The sequence below is a fragment of the Coturnix japonica genome, unplaced genomic scaffold (assembly GCF_054131305.1).
Source record: "Coturnix japonica strain WE unplaced genomic scaffold, WE-NBRP24 Scf073, whole genome shotgun sequence".
NCBI lineage: Eukaryota > Metazoa > Chordata > Aves > Galliformes > Phasianidae > Coturnix > Coturnix japonica.
Genome location: NW_028188976.1, coordinates 14,604 through 29,944, shown reverse-complemented (window position 1 = coordinate 29,944; position 15,341 = coordinate 14,604). Strand labels below are relative to the sequence as shown.

At 52.2% G+C, this 15,341-nt stretch overlaps 1 long non-coding RNA gene and 1 pseudogene across 2 annotated transcripts in view; both read left to right on the top strand.

Moving 5' to 3' along the window:
- LOC146751569 (uncharacterized) overlaps nucleotides 1–15,341 on the top strand; it is a 29,791-nt pseudogene that overhangs the window by 10,253 nt on the left and 4,197 nt on the right. The window contains exons 6-13 of the transcript XR_014941344.1: nucleotides 3,438–3,593; nucleotides 4,177–4,291; nucleotides 5,216–5,286; nucleotides 7,059–7,193; nucleotides 10,938–11,111; nucleotides 12,745–12,805; nucleotides 13,639–13,793; nucleotides 14,434–14,576. The product of XR_014941344.1 is annotated as an uncharacterized LOC146751569 (transcript). The remainder of the gene's footprint in view (nucleotides 1–3,437; nucleotides 3,594–4,176; nucleotides 4,292–5,215; nucleotides 5,287–7,058; nucleotides 7,194–10,937; nucleotides 11,112–12,744; nucleotides 12,806–13,638; nucleotides 13,794–14,433; nucleotides 14,577–15,341) is intronic.
- Nucleotides 387–2,545, top strand: LOC146751570 (uncharacterized). The gene is made up of 2 exons (XR_014941345.1): nucleotides 387–554; nucleotides 2,506–2,545. It is a non-coding gene; the product is annotated as an uncharacterized LOC146751570 (long non-coding RNA).

Here is a 15,341-nt window from a genome sequence, read left to right as displayed (position 1 = left end):
ATATGGGGTTATATGGGTTATATGGGGTTATATGGGGTTATATGGGGTTATATGGGGTGGGATGGAGCACATCAAGGGGGAGATCATCCCCATGTTCTCTAACCTGGCATCAGATGAACAGGTATATGGGGTTATATGGGTTATATGGGGTTATATGGGTTATATGGGGTTATATGGGTTATATGGGGTGGGATGGAGCACGTCAAGGGGGAGATCATCCCCATGTTCTCCAACCTGGCCTCGGATGAACAGGTTATAGGGGATTAATAGGGTTATATGGGGTTATATGGGGTTATATGGATCATATGGGATGGGATGGAGTACGTCAAGGGGGAGATCATCCCCATGTTCTCCAACCTGGCATCGGATGAGCAGGTATATGGGGTTATATGGGGTTATATGGGTTATATGGGGTTATATGGGGTTATATGGGTTATATGGGATTAATAGGGTTATATGGGTTATATGGGTTATATGGGGTCATATGGGATGGGATGGAGCACGTCAAGGGGGAGATCATCCCCATGTTCTCCAACCTGGCCTCGGATGAACAGGTTATATGGGATTATATGGGTTATATGGGGTTATATGGGATTAATAGGGTCATATGGGATGGGATGGGATCATATGGGATGGGATGGAGCACGTCAAGGGGGAGATCATCCCCATGTTCTCCAACCTGGCACCTGCTGGCAGTGGAGGCCTGTGTGAACATCCCCCATATCCCCCCATATCCCCCCATATCCCCATATACCCCCCATATCCCCCATATAACCCCATATAACCCCCCATATACCCCCTATTACCCCCCATATACCCTCATCTAACCCCATATCCCCCCATATAACCCCATATCCCCCTATACCCCCCTATTGCCCCCCATATACCCCCATATAACCCCATATAACCCCATATAACCCCATATAACCCCATCTAACCCCATATAACCCCATACCCCTCTCAGGACTCCGTCCGCCTGCTGGCTGTTGAGGCCTGTGTGAACATTGCCCATATCCCCCTATATCCCCCCATATACCCCATATCCCCCCATATAACCCCATATAACCCCATATAACCCCATATAACCCCATATAACCCCATATAACCCCATATAACCCCATATCCCCCCATATAACCCCATATAACCCCATATAACCCCATATAACCCCATATAACCCCATATAACCCCATATAACCCCATATAACCCCATATAACCCCATATAACCCCATATCCCCCCATATAACCCCATATAACCCCATATAACCCCATATAACCCCATATAACCCCATACAACCCCATATCCCCCCATATACCCCCCATATACCTTCCATATAACCCCATATCCCCCCCATATAACCCCATATAACCCCATATACCCCCATATACCCCCATATACCCCCCATATCCCCCATATAACCCCATATATCCCCCATATACCCCCATATACCCCATATAACCCTATATAATCTCATATATTCCCTATCAGGACTCCGTCCACCTGCTGGCCGTGGAGGCCTGTGTGAACATCCCCCATATCCCCCCATATCCCCATATACCCCCCATATCCCCCATATAACCCCATATAACCCCCCATATACCCCCTATTACCCCCCATATACCCTCATCTAACCCCATATCCCCCCATATAACCCCATATCCCCCTATACCCCCCTATTGCCCCCCATATACCCCCATATAACCCCATATAACCCCATATAACCCCATATCCCCCCATATCCCCCCATATAACCCCATATAACCCCATATAACCCCATATAACCCCCTATAACCCCCTATAACCCCATATAACCCCATATCCCCCTATATCCTCCCATATCCCCCCATATAACCCCATATCCCCCCATATCCCCCCATATAACCCCATATAACCCCATATAACCCCATATAACCCCATATAACCCCATATCCCCCCATATAACCCCATATAACCCCATATCCCCCCATATAACCCCATATAACCCTATATCCCCCTATCCCCCTCTCAGGACTCCGTCCGCCTGCTGGCTGTAGAGGCCTGTATGAACATCCCCCATATCCCCCTATATCCCCCCATATAACCCCATATAACCCCATATACCCCCATATCCCCCATATACCCCATATACCCCATATAACCCCATATCCCCCCATATACCCCATATAACCCCATATACCCCCATATACCCCCATATCCCCCATATACCCCCATATCCCCCATATCCCCCCATATAACCCCATATAACCCCATATAACCCTATATCCCTATCAGGACTCCGTCCGCCTGCTGGCTGTGGAGGCCTGTGTGAACATTGCCCATATCCCCGCCATATAACCCCATATCCCCCTATACCCCCCTATTACCCCCCATATATCCCCATATAACCCCATATCCCCCCCATATCCCCCCATATAACCCCATATCCCCCCATATCCCCCCATATAACCCCCTATATCCCCCTATTTCCCCTATATAACCCCATATAACCCCATATCCCCCTCTCAGGACTCCGTCCGCCTGCTGGCCGTTGAGGCCTGTGTGAACATCCCCCATATCCCCCTATATCCCCATATACCCCCCATATACCCCCATATCCCCCCATATATCCCCCTATTACCCCCCATACCCCCCATATCCCCCATATAACCCCATATAACCCCATATAACCCCATATAACCCCATATCCCCCCATATAACCCCATATCCCCCCATATCCCCCCATATAACCCCATATCCCCCTATTACCCCCCCTATTACCCTCCATATACCCCATATACCCCATAGAACCCCCTATATCCCCCTATTACCCCCGCTATATCCCCCATATACTCCCTATAACCCCCTATATCCCCCATATAACCCCCTATATCTCCCTATTTCTCCCATATAACCCCCTATATCCCCCCATATCCCCCATATAACCCCATATAACCCCCCGTATCCCCCCATATCCCCCCATATCCCCCATTTAACCCCATATACCCCCTATAACCCCTTATAGCCCCCCATATATCCCCCATATAACCCCCTATATCCCCCCATATACCCCATATCCCCCCATATAACCCCATAACTCCCCATTTACCCCCCCTATTACCCTCCATATACCCCATATAACCCCCTATATCCCCCATATAACCCCATATAACCCCATATAACCCCATATAACCCCATATCCCCCATATAACCCCCTATATCCCCCCCATATAACCCCATATAACCCCATATAACCCCATATCCCCCCATATACCCCCCATATACCTTCCATATAACCCCATATCCCCCCCATATAACCCCATATAACCCCATATCCCCCTATTACCCCCTATATCCCCCATATAACCCTATATCCCCCTATACCCCATATAACCCCATATCCCCCCATATAACCCCATATCCCCCATATAACCCTATATAACCCCCTATCCCCCTCTCAGGACTCCGTCCGCCTGCTGGCCGTTGAGGCCTGTGTGAACATTGCCCAGCTGCTGCCCCAGGACGACCTGGAGTCGCTGGTGATGCCGACGCTGCGTCAGGCGGCCGAGGACAAATCGTGGCGCGTGCGGTACATGGTGGCTGATAAATTCACTGAGGTGAGGGACATAAATAACCCCATATAACCCCATATACACCATATAACCCCATAGAACCTCATAGAACCCCATAGAACCACATAGAACACCATTATACCCCATAGAACCCCATAGAACCCCATATACCCCATATAACCCCATAGAACCTCATAAATCCCCATATCCCCCATATCCCCCCATATCCCCCATATCCCCCCCATATCCCCCATATCCCCCATATCCCCCTATATCCCTCCTATATCCCCCCATATCCCCCCCTTATCCCCCATATCCCCCCATATCCCCCCCATATCCCCCATATCCCCCTATATCCCCCCCATATCCCCCCCATATCCCCCCATATCCCCCATATCCCCCATATCCCCCCATATCTCCCTATATCCCCCCATATCCCCCCTATATCCCCCCTATATCCCCCCATATCCCCCCTATATCCCCCCATATCCCCCCCATATCCCCCATATCCCCCCATATCCCCCCCATATCCCCCTATATCCCCCCTATATCCCCCCATATCCCCCCATATCCCCCCATATCCCCCATACCCCCCATATCCCTGACCCTGCCCCACATCTCCCCATAGCTGCAGAAAGCCGTGGGGCCGGAGATCACCAAGACGGATTTGGTCGGAGCCTTCCAGAACCTGATGAAGGATTGTGAGGCCGAGGTCAGGGCGGCCGCGTCCCATAAAGTCAAAGGTCAGCAATAACCCTACCCCATATGGCCCCATATGATCCCATATGGCCCTATATGACCCCATATGGCCCCGTATGACCCTATATGACCCCATATGATCCCATATGGCCCTATATGACCCCATATGGCCCCGTATGACCCTATATGACCCTATATGATCCCATATGGCCCCATATGATCCCATATGGCCCTATATGACCCCATATGGCCCTATATGGCCCCATATGGCCCCATATGGCTTTATATGGCCCCATATGACCCTGTATAGCTCTGTACGATCCTATATGGCCCCATGTGACCTTATATGACTATGTACGACCCTATATGGCCCTATATGACCCTATAAGGCCTCATATGGCTCTGTATGGCCTCATATGACCCTATATAGCCCCATACAATCCTATATGACCCCATATGACCTTATATGATTATGTATGACCCCATACGACCCCATAGGGTCCCATATAACCCCATACGACCCCATATACCCCCATGTGACCCTATATGATCCTATATGACCCCATATGACCCCATGTAACCTTATATGATCCTATATGACCCCATATGACCCCATGTAACCCTATATGATCCTATATGACCCCATGTAACCCTATATGGTCCCATATGACCCCATGTAACCTTATATGATCCCGTATGACCCCATATGACCCCATGTGACCGTATATGGCCCTATATGGCCTTATATGATCCCATATGGCCCCATATGACCCTATATGGCCCTATATGGCCTTATATGATCCCATATGACCCCATATGACCCTATATGGCCCTATATGGCCTTATATGATCCCATATGGCCCCATATGACCCTATATGGCCCTATATGGCCTTATATGATCCCATATGGCCCCATATGACCCTATATGACCCTATATGGCCTTATATGATCCCATATGACCCCATAGAGTTCTGTGAGAACCTGTCCCCCGACTGCCGCGAGGCCGTGATCATGGGGCAGATCCTGCCCTGCATTAAGGTAATGGGGTCAGTGGGGTTAATGGGGTCAATGGGGGTAATGGGGTTAATGGGGTCAATGGGGGTAATGGGGTTAATGGGGGTAATGGGGTCAATGGGGATAATGGGGTTAATGGGGGTAATGGGGTCAATGGGGGTAACGAGATTAATGGGGTTAATGGGAGTAATGGGGGTAATGGGGTTCATGGGGGTAATGGGGTCAATGGGGTTAATGGGGTTAATGGGGTCAATGGGGGTAATGGGGTCAATGGTGATGGGGGGGTCCTATATTGGGGAGGGGTCTCCATGCCCATATATCCCTATAGGAGCTGGTGTCGGATGCCAACCAACACGTGAAGTCGGCTCTGGCATCGGGGGGGGGGCTTCCTATATTGGGTGGGGGGTCCTATATTGGTTATGGGGGGGGTCCTATATTGGTTATGGGGGGGGTCCTATATTGGTTATGGGGGGGGTCCTATATTGGGGAGGGGTCTCCATGTCCATATAGGAGCTGGTGTCGGACGCCAACCAACACATTAAGTCAGCTCTGGCATTAAGGGGGGGCTTCCTATATTGGGTGGGGGGGTCCTGTATTGGTTATGGGGGGGTCCTATATTGGGGAGGGGTCTCCATGTCCATATATCTCTATAGGAGCTGGTGTCAGACACCAACCAACACGTGAAGTCAGCTCTGGCATCGGGGGGGGGCTTCCTATATTGGGTGGGGGGTCCTATATTGGTTATGGGGGGGTCCTATATTGGGGAGGGGTCTCCATGCCCATATATCCCTATAGGAGCTGGTGTCGGATGCCAACCAACACGTGAAGTCAGCTCTGACATCAGGGGGGGCTTCCTATATTGGGTGGGGGGTCCTATATTGGTTATGGGGGGGTCCTATATTGGTTATAGGGGGTCCTATATTGGGGAGGGGGTCTTCATAGCCATATCTATGGGGGGGGGGGGGGTCCTATATTGTTTATGGGGGGGTCCTATATTGGGGAGGGGTCTCCATGCCCATATATCCCTATAGGAGCTGGTATCAGATGCCAACCAACACGTGAAGTCGGCTCTGGCATCGGGGGGGGCTTCCTATATTGGGTGGGGGGTCCTATATTGGTTATGAGGGGGTCCTATATTGGTTATGGGGGGGTCCTATATTGGTTATGGGGGGGGTCCTATATTGGTGATGGGGGGGTCCTATATTGGTTATGGGGGGGTCCTATATTGGTTATGGGGGGTCCTATATTGGTTATGGGGGGGGTCCTATATTGGATATGGGGGGGTCCTATATTGGTTATGGGGGGGTCCTATATTGGTGATGGGGGGGGTCCTATATTGGTTATGGGGGGGTCCTATATTGGTGATGGGGGGGTCCTATATTGGTTAGGGGGGGGGGTCCTATATTGGTTATGGGGGGGTCCTATATTGGTGATGGGGGGGTCCTATATTGGTGATGGGGGGGTCCTATATTGGTTATGGGGGGTCCTATATTGGTTATGGGGGGGGTCCTATATTGGATATGGGGGGGTCCTATGTTGGTTATGGGGGGGGTCCTATATTGGGGGGGGTAGGTCCTATATTGGTTATGGGGGGGTCCTATATTGGGGAGGGGTCTCCCTGTCCCTATAGGAGCTGGTATCAGACGCCAACCAACACATGAAGTCGGCTCTGGCATCGGGGGGGGGGCTTCCTATATTGGGTGGGGGGTCCTATATTGGTTATGGGGGGGTCCTATATTGGTGATGGGGGGGGTCTTATATTGGGGAGGGGTCTCCATGCCCATATATCCCTATAGGAGCTGGTGTCGGACGCCAACCAACACGTGAAGTCGGCTCTGGCGTCAGTGATTATGGGGCTGTCCCCCATCCTGGGTAAGGACAACACGGTGGAGCATCTGCTGCCCTTGTTCCTGGCCCAGCTCAAGGATGAGGTGGGTTAAAATGGGGGGGGGGCTTTAATATGGGGGGTATGGGGGGATTTGGGGGTTAAAATGGGGGGATATGGGGGTCTATGGGGGGATTTGGGGGTTAAAATGGGGGGATTTGGGGGTTAAAATGGGGGGTATAGGGGGGTTTGGGGGTTAAAATGGGGGGCTATGGGGGATTGGGGGGTTAAAATGGGGGGATATGGGGGGGTATAGGGGGATTTGGGGGTTAAAATGGGGGGTATAGGGGGGTTTGGGGGTTAAAATGGGGGTTTATGGGGGGCTATGTGGGAATTGGGGGTTAAAATGGGGGGTTATGGGGGGCTATGTGGGAATTGGGGGTTAAAATGGGGGATTTGGGGGTTAAAATGGGGGGTTATGGGGGCTATGGGGGGATTTGGGGGTTAAAATGGGGGGATATGGGGGGATTTGGGGTTAAAATGGGGGTATAGGGGGGTTTGGGGGTTAAAATGGGGGGTATAGGGGTTTGGGGGTTAAAATGGGGGTTTATGGGGGGCTATGGGGGGATTTGGGGGTTAAAAGGGGGGGGTATAGGGGGATTTGGGGGTTAAAATGGGGGGTATAGGGGGGTTTGGGGGGTTAAAATGGGGGGTATAGGGGGATTTGGGGGTTAAAATGGGGGTTTATGGGGGGCTATGGGGGGATTTGGGGGTTAAAATGGGGGGGTATAGGGGGATTTGGGGGTTAAAATGGGGGGATATGGGGGGATTTGGGGTTAAAATGGGGGGTATAGGGGGGTCTGGGGGCCCATCTGCTGCCCTTGTTCCTGGCCCAGCTCAAGGATGAGGTGGGTTAAAATGGGGGGGGGGGGCTTTAATATGGGGGGCTATGGGGGGTTATGGGGGTTAAAATGGGGGGTATAGGGGGGGTTATGACCCCATACAACCCCATATAACCCCATAGAACCCCATAGAACCCCATAGAACCCCATACAACCCCATACAACCCATATAACCCCATACAACCCCATACACCCCATATAACCCCTCGTATCCCCCCATATATCCCCCATATACCCCCGAATATCCCCCATATAACCCCATACAACCCCATATAACCCCATAGAACCCCATACAACCCCATACAACCCCATATAACCCCATATAACCCCATACAACCCCATATAACCCCCATATACCCCATATAACCCCCCCATATTCCCCCCTATATCCCCTATAGGACCCCATACAACCCCATATACCCTCATATGACCCCTCATATTCCCCCCTATATCCCCTATAGGACCCCATACAGCCCCATATACCCCCTTATAACCCCATACAACCCCATAGAACCCCATACAACCCCATATACCCCCCTATTACCCCATATAACCCCATATAACCCCCCATATCCCCCTGTATATCCCCCGTATATCCCCCATAGTACCCCATACAACCCCATACAACCCCATATAACCCCATAGAACCCCATACAACCCCATACAACCCCATATAACCCCATATAACCCCATACAACCCCATATAACCCCCATATACCCCATATAACCCCCCATATCTCCCCGTATATCCCCCATAGTACCCCATACAACCCCATATAACCCCCATATACCCCATATAACCCCTCGTATCCCCCCATATATCCCCCATACACCCCATATAACCCCCCATATCCCCCCGAATATCCCCCATAGGACCCCATACAACCCCATATACCCCCATATAACCCCATACAACCCCTATATAACCCCATATACCCCCCTATAACCCCATACAACCCTATACAACCCCATATAACCCCATACAACCCCATATAACCCCCATATACCCCATATAACCCCCCATATTCCCCCCTATATCCCCTATAGGACCCCATACAACCCCATATACCCCCATATAACCCCCATACAACCCCCATATAACCCCATACAACCCCATATAACCGCATATAACCCCCGTATCCCCCCATATAACGCCATATAACCCCATACAACCCCATATAACCCCATATAACCCCCCATATCCCCCTGTATATCCCCCATATAACCCCATACAAGCCCTATACAACCCCATACAACCCCATACAACCCCATATACCCCCCTATTACCCCATATAACCCCATATAACCCCATACAACCCCATACAACCCCATGTAACCCCATATAACCCCCCATATCCGCCTGTATATCCCCCATATAACCCCATACAAGCCCTATACAACCCCATATACCCCCATACAACCCCCATATAACCCCATATAACCCCATACAACCCCATATACCCCCCATATACCCCCATACAATCCCCATATAACCCCATACAAGCCCTATACAACCCCATATACCCCCATACAACCCCCATATAACCCATATAACCCCATTTAACCTGATATAACCCCATATAACCCCATAAACTCCCCATATTCCCCTCTATATCCCCTATAGGACCCCATACAACCTCATATAACCCCATACAACCCTATATAACCCCCATAATACCCCATATAACCCCCCATATCCCCCCGTATATCCCCCATAGTACCCCATACAACCCCATATAACCCCCATATACCCCATATAACCCCTCGTATCCCCCCATATATCCCCCATACACCCATATAACCCCCATATCCCCCCGAATATCCCCCATAGGACCCCATACAACCCCATATACCCCCATATAACCCATACAACCCTATATAACCCCATATACCCCCCTATAACCCCATACAACCCCATACAACCCCATATAACCCCATACAACCCCATACAACCCCATATACCCCCATATACCCCCATATAACCCCATATAACCCCATATAACCCCATATAACCCCATATAACCCCATATACCCCATACAACCCCTATGTAACCCCATATACCCCCATATAACCCCCATACAACCCCATACAACCCCATATAACCCCATACAACCCCATATACCACCCATATACCCCCATACAACCCCATATACCCCCATACAACCCCATATAACCCCATATAACCCCATACAACCCCATATACCCCCATATAACCCCATATAACCCCATACAACCCCTATATAACCCCATATACCCCCCTATAACCCCATACAACCCCATACAACACCATATAACCCCATATACCCCCATACAACCCCCATATAACCCCATATACCCCCATACATCCCCATATACCCCCATATAACCCCATACAACCCCATATACCCCCATACAACCCCCATATACCCCCATATAACCCCATATAACCCCCATACAGCCCCATGCAACCCCATACATCCCCTATATAACCCCATACAAGCCCATATAAACCCCCTACAACCCCATACAACCCCATATAACCGCATATAACCCCCATATGCCCCGTATATCCCCCATAGTACCCCATACAACCCCATATGACCCCATATAACCCCATATAACCCCCATATCCCCCCCTATATCCCCTATAGGACCCCATACAACCCCATATACCCCCATATGACCCCTCATATTCCCCCCTATATCCCCTATAGGACCCCATACAACCCCATATACCCCCATATAACCCCATACAACCCCATATATCCTCATATAACCCCCATATACCCCCATACAACCCCATACAACCCCATATAACCGCATATAAACCCCATATCCCCCCGTATATCCCCCATAGTACCCCATACAACCCCATACGACCCCATATACCCCCCTACAACCCCCATATACCCCCATACAACCCCATATAACCCCATATACCCCCATACAACCCCATATAACCCCTTAGTGCCCCGAGGTGAGGCTGAACATCATCTCCAACCTGGACTGCGTCAACGAGGTGATCGGGATCCGGCAGCTGTCGCAGTCGCTGCTGCCCGCCATCGTGGAGCTGGCGGAGGACGCCAAGTGGAGGGTCCGGCTGGCCATCATCGAGTACATGCCACTGCTGGCAGGGCAGCTGGTGGGTGCGGGGAGGGGATATGGGGGGATAGGGGGGATTGGGAGGGGATATGGGGGGATATGGAGGGGTATGGGGGCACTGGCAGGGGATATGGGGGGACTAGGAGGGAATAGGGGGGGATATGGGGGGACTGGGAGGGGATATGGGGGGATATGGGGGGGTATGGGGGCACTGGCAGGGGATATGGGGGGACTAGGAGGGAATAGGGGGGGATATGGGGGACTGGGAGGGGATATGGGGGGATATGGGGGGATATGGAAGGACTGGGAGGGGATATGGGGGGACTGGGGGGCACTGGGATGGAACTGGGAGGCACTGGGAGGGGATATGGGGGGGACTAAGAGGGGATATGGGGGGGTATTGGGGGAACTAAGGGGGAACTGGGAGGGGATAGGGGGGGATATGAGGGCACTGGGAGGGGATATGGGGGAACTAAGGGGGGATATGGGGGGACTGGGAGGGGATATGGGGGGATATGGGAGGATATGAGGGGACTGGGATAAACTGGGAGGGGATATGGGGGATATGGGGGTCTGGGAGGGGATATGGGGGGACTGGGAGGGAATGGGAGGGGATATGGGGGGATATGGGGGGATATGAGGGCACTAGGAAGGGATATGGGGGAATATGTGGGGACTGGGAGGGGATATGGGGGGATATAGGGGGATATGGGGGGACTAAAAGGGGATATGGGGGGATATGGGGGGACTGGGAGGGAAGGGGAGGGGATATGGGGGGATATAGGGGATTGGGAGGGGATATGGGGTTATATGGGGGACTAGGAGGGGATATGGGGGAACTAAGGGGGGATATGGGGGGACTAAAAGGGGGTATGGGGGGATAGGGGGGGACTAAGGGGGGATATGGGGGGACTGGGAGCCACTGGGAGGGGATATAGGGGGACTGGGAGGGGATATGGGGGGACTAAAAGGGGATATGGGGGGACTGGGAGGGGATATGAGGGGATATGGGGGGGGATATGGGGGGATAGGGGGGGATATGGGGGATTGGGAGGGGATATGGGGGGACTAAAAGGGGATATGGGGGGATAGGGGGGGATATGGGGGGATATGGGGGATTGGGAGGGGATATGGGGGGATATGGGGGGACTGGGAGGCACTGGAATGGACTGGGATGGATTAGAAGGGGATATGGGGGGACTGGGAGGGGATATGGGGGGGATATGGGGGGATATGAGGGGATATGGGGGGACTGGGAGGCACTGGGATGGACTGGGATGGATTAGAAGGGAATGTGGGGGACTGGGAGGGGATATGGGGGGATATGGGGGTCTGGGAGGGAATGGGAGGGGATAGGGGGGGATATGGGGGGACTGGGGTGGGATATGGGGGAACTAAGGGGGGGTATGGGGGAACTAAGGGGGGTATGGGGGGAGTGGGAGGGAATGGGGGGGATATGGGGGGACTAAGGGGGGATATGGGGGGACTGGGAGGGGATATAGGGGGATATAGGGGACTGGGATGGGCTGGGCCATACTGTGGGGGCGCTGTGGCCGTCATAGCATGTTCCTGGTCCATACTGGTCCATACTGGTCTGTACTGGTCCATACTGGTCCATACTGGTCCATACTGGTTTATACTGGTCCATACTGGTCTATACTGGTTTCTCGCAGGGCGTGGAGTTCTTTGATGAGAAGCTGAACTCGTTGTGTATGGCCTGGCTGGTGGATCACGGTGAGGGGCTGGGGGTCTACAGGGGTCTATAGGGGTCTGTACTGGTACTTATTGGGCCATACTGGTCCATAGTGGTCTGTACTTGTTTATACTGGTCCTTACTGGTCCATACTGGTCCATACTGGTCTCTACTGTTCCATACTGGTCCCTACTGGTCCATACTGTTTCATACTGTCCCATAGTGTTCCATACTGGTCCATACTGGTCCATACTGGTCTATACTGGTCCATACTGGTCCATACTAGTCCATACTGGTCTCTACTGTCCCATACTGTCCCATACTGGTCCGTACTGGTCCGTACTGGTCCATACAGGTCTATACTGTCCCATACTGGTCCGTACTGGTCCTTACTGGTCCTTACTGGTCCCTACTGGTCCTTACTGTCCCATACTGCCCCATACTGTCCTATACTGGTCCGTACTGGTCCATACTGTCCCATACTGGTCCGTACTGGTCCATACTGTCCCATACTGTCCCATACTGGTCCATACTGTCCTATACTGGTCCGTACTGGTCTATACTGGTCTATACTGTCCCATACTGTCCCATACTGGTCCATACTGGTCTCTACTGTCCCATACTGTCCCATAGTGGTCTATACTGGTCCTTACTGGTCCATACTGGTCTGTACTGGTCCGTACTGGTCCTTACCGGTCCATACTGGTCCATACCGGTCTATACTGGTCCATACCGGTCTATACTGGTCCTTACCGGTCCGTACTGGTCCTTACCGGTCCGTACTGGTCCATACCGGTCCATACTGGTCTATACTGTCCTATACTGGTCCTTACCAGTCCATACTGGTCCTTACCGGTCCGTACCGGTCCCGCAGTGTACGCCATCCGCGAGGCCGCCACCAGTAACCTGCGCAAACTGGTGGAGCGATTTGGGCAGGACTGGGCCCAGGGAACCATCGTCCCCAAAGTTCTGGCCATGGCCACCGACCCCAACTACCTGCACCGCATGACCACGCTGTTCTGCATCAACGTGAGCGCTGCCCCATAGCTGCCCCATAGATCCCCCATAGCTGCCCCATAGCTGCCCCATAGCGGCCCCATAGATCCCCTATAGCTGCCCCATAGCTGCCCCATAGATCCCCTATAGCTGCCCCATAGCGGCCCCATAGATCCCCTATAGCTGCCCCATAGATCCCCTATAACTGACCCATAGCGGCCCCATAACTGAACCCTATAACCCCCTATCTGACCCTATAACCCCCATAACTGACCCCATGACCCCATAACTGACCCCATAACTGACCCTATAACCCCCTACCTGACCCCATAACCCCATAACTAACCCCATATCCCCCCATATAACCCCATATAACCCCATATCCCCCCATATAACCCCATATCCCCCCCATATCCCCCCATATAACCCCATATCCCCCCATATCCCCCCATATATCCCTATATAACCCCATATAACCCCATATCCCCCCATATCCCCCCATATCCCCCCATATATCCCCATATCCCCCCATAAAACCCCATATCCCCCCATATAACCCCATATCCCCCCATATCCCCCCATATAACCCCATATAACCCCATATCCCCCCATATCCCCCCATATATCCCTATATAACCCCATATATCCCTATATAACCCTATATCCCCCATAGGTGCTGTCGGAGGTGTGTGGGCAGGAGATCACCACGAAGCAGATGCTGCCCACTGTGCTGCGAATGGCGGCTGACGCCGTGGCCAACGTGCGCTTCAACGTCGCCAAGTCCCTGCAGCGCATCGGGCCCATCCTGGACACCAGGTGAGACCCACAGAACCCCATATAACCCCATAGGATCCATTGGGACCCATAGAACCCCACAGGGATCCAGAGAACCCCATAGAACCCCATAGGGACCCATAGAACCCCATAGAAGCCCATAGGATCCATTGGGACCCATAGAACCCCATAGGGACCCATAGAATCCATTAGGACCCATAGAACCCCATAGGGACCCATAGGATCCATAGGGACCCATAGAACCCCATAGGGACCCGTAGGGACCCATAGGATCCATTGGGACCCATAGGATCCATTGGGACACATTGGGACCCATAGAACCCCATAGAACCCCATAGGGACCCATAGGATCCATTGGGACCCATAGAACCCCATAGGGACCCATAGGATCCATTGGGACCCACTGGGACCCATAGAACCCCATAGGGACCCATAGGATCCATTGGGACCCATTGGGACGCATAGAACCCCATAGGGACCCATAGAACCCCATAGGGACACATAGGATCCATTGGGACCCATTGGGACCCATAGGGACCCATAGGATCCATTGGGACCCATTGGGACCCATAGAACCCCATAGAATCCCATAGAATCCATTGGGACCCATTGGGACTCATAGAACCCCATAGAACCCCATAGGGACCCATTGGGACCCATAGAACCCCATAGGGTTCCATTGAGACCCATTGGGACCCATAGAACCCCATAGGGACCCATAGAACCCCATAGAATCCCATAGGGATCCAGAGAACCCCATAGGATCCATTGGGACCCATTGGGACC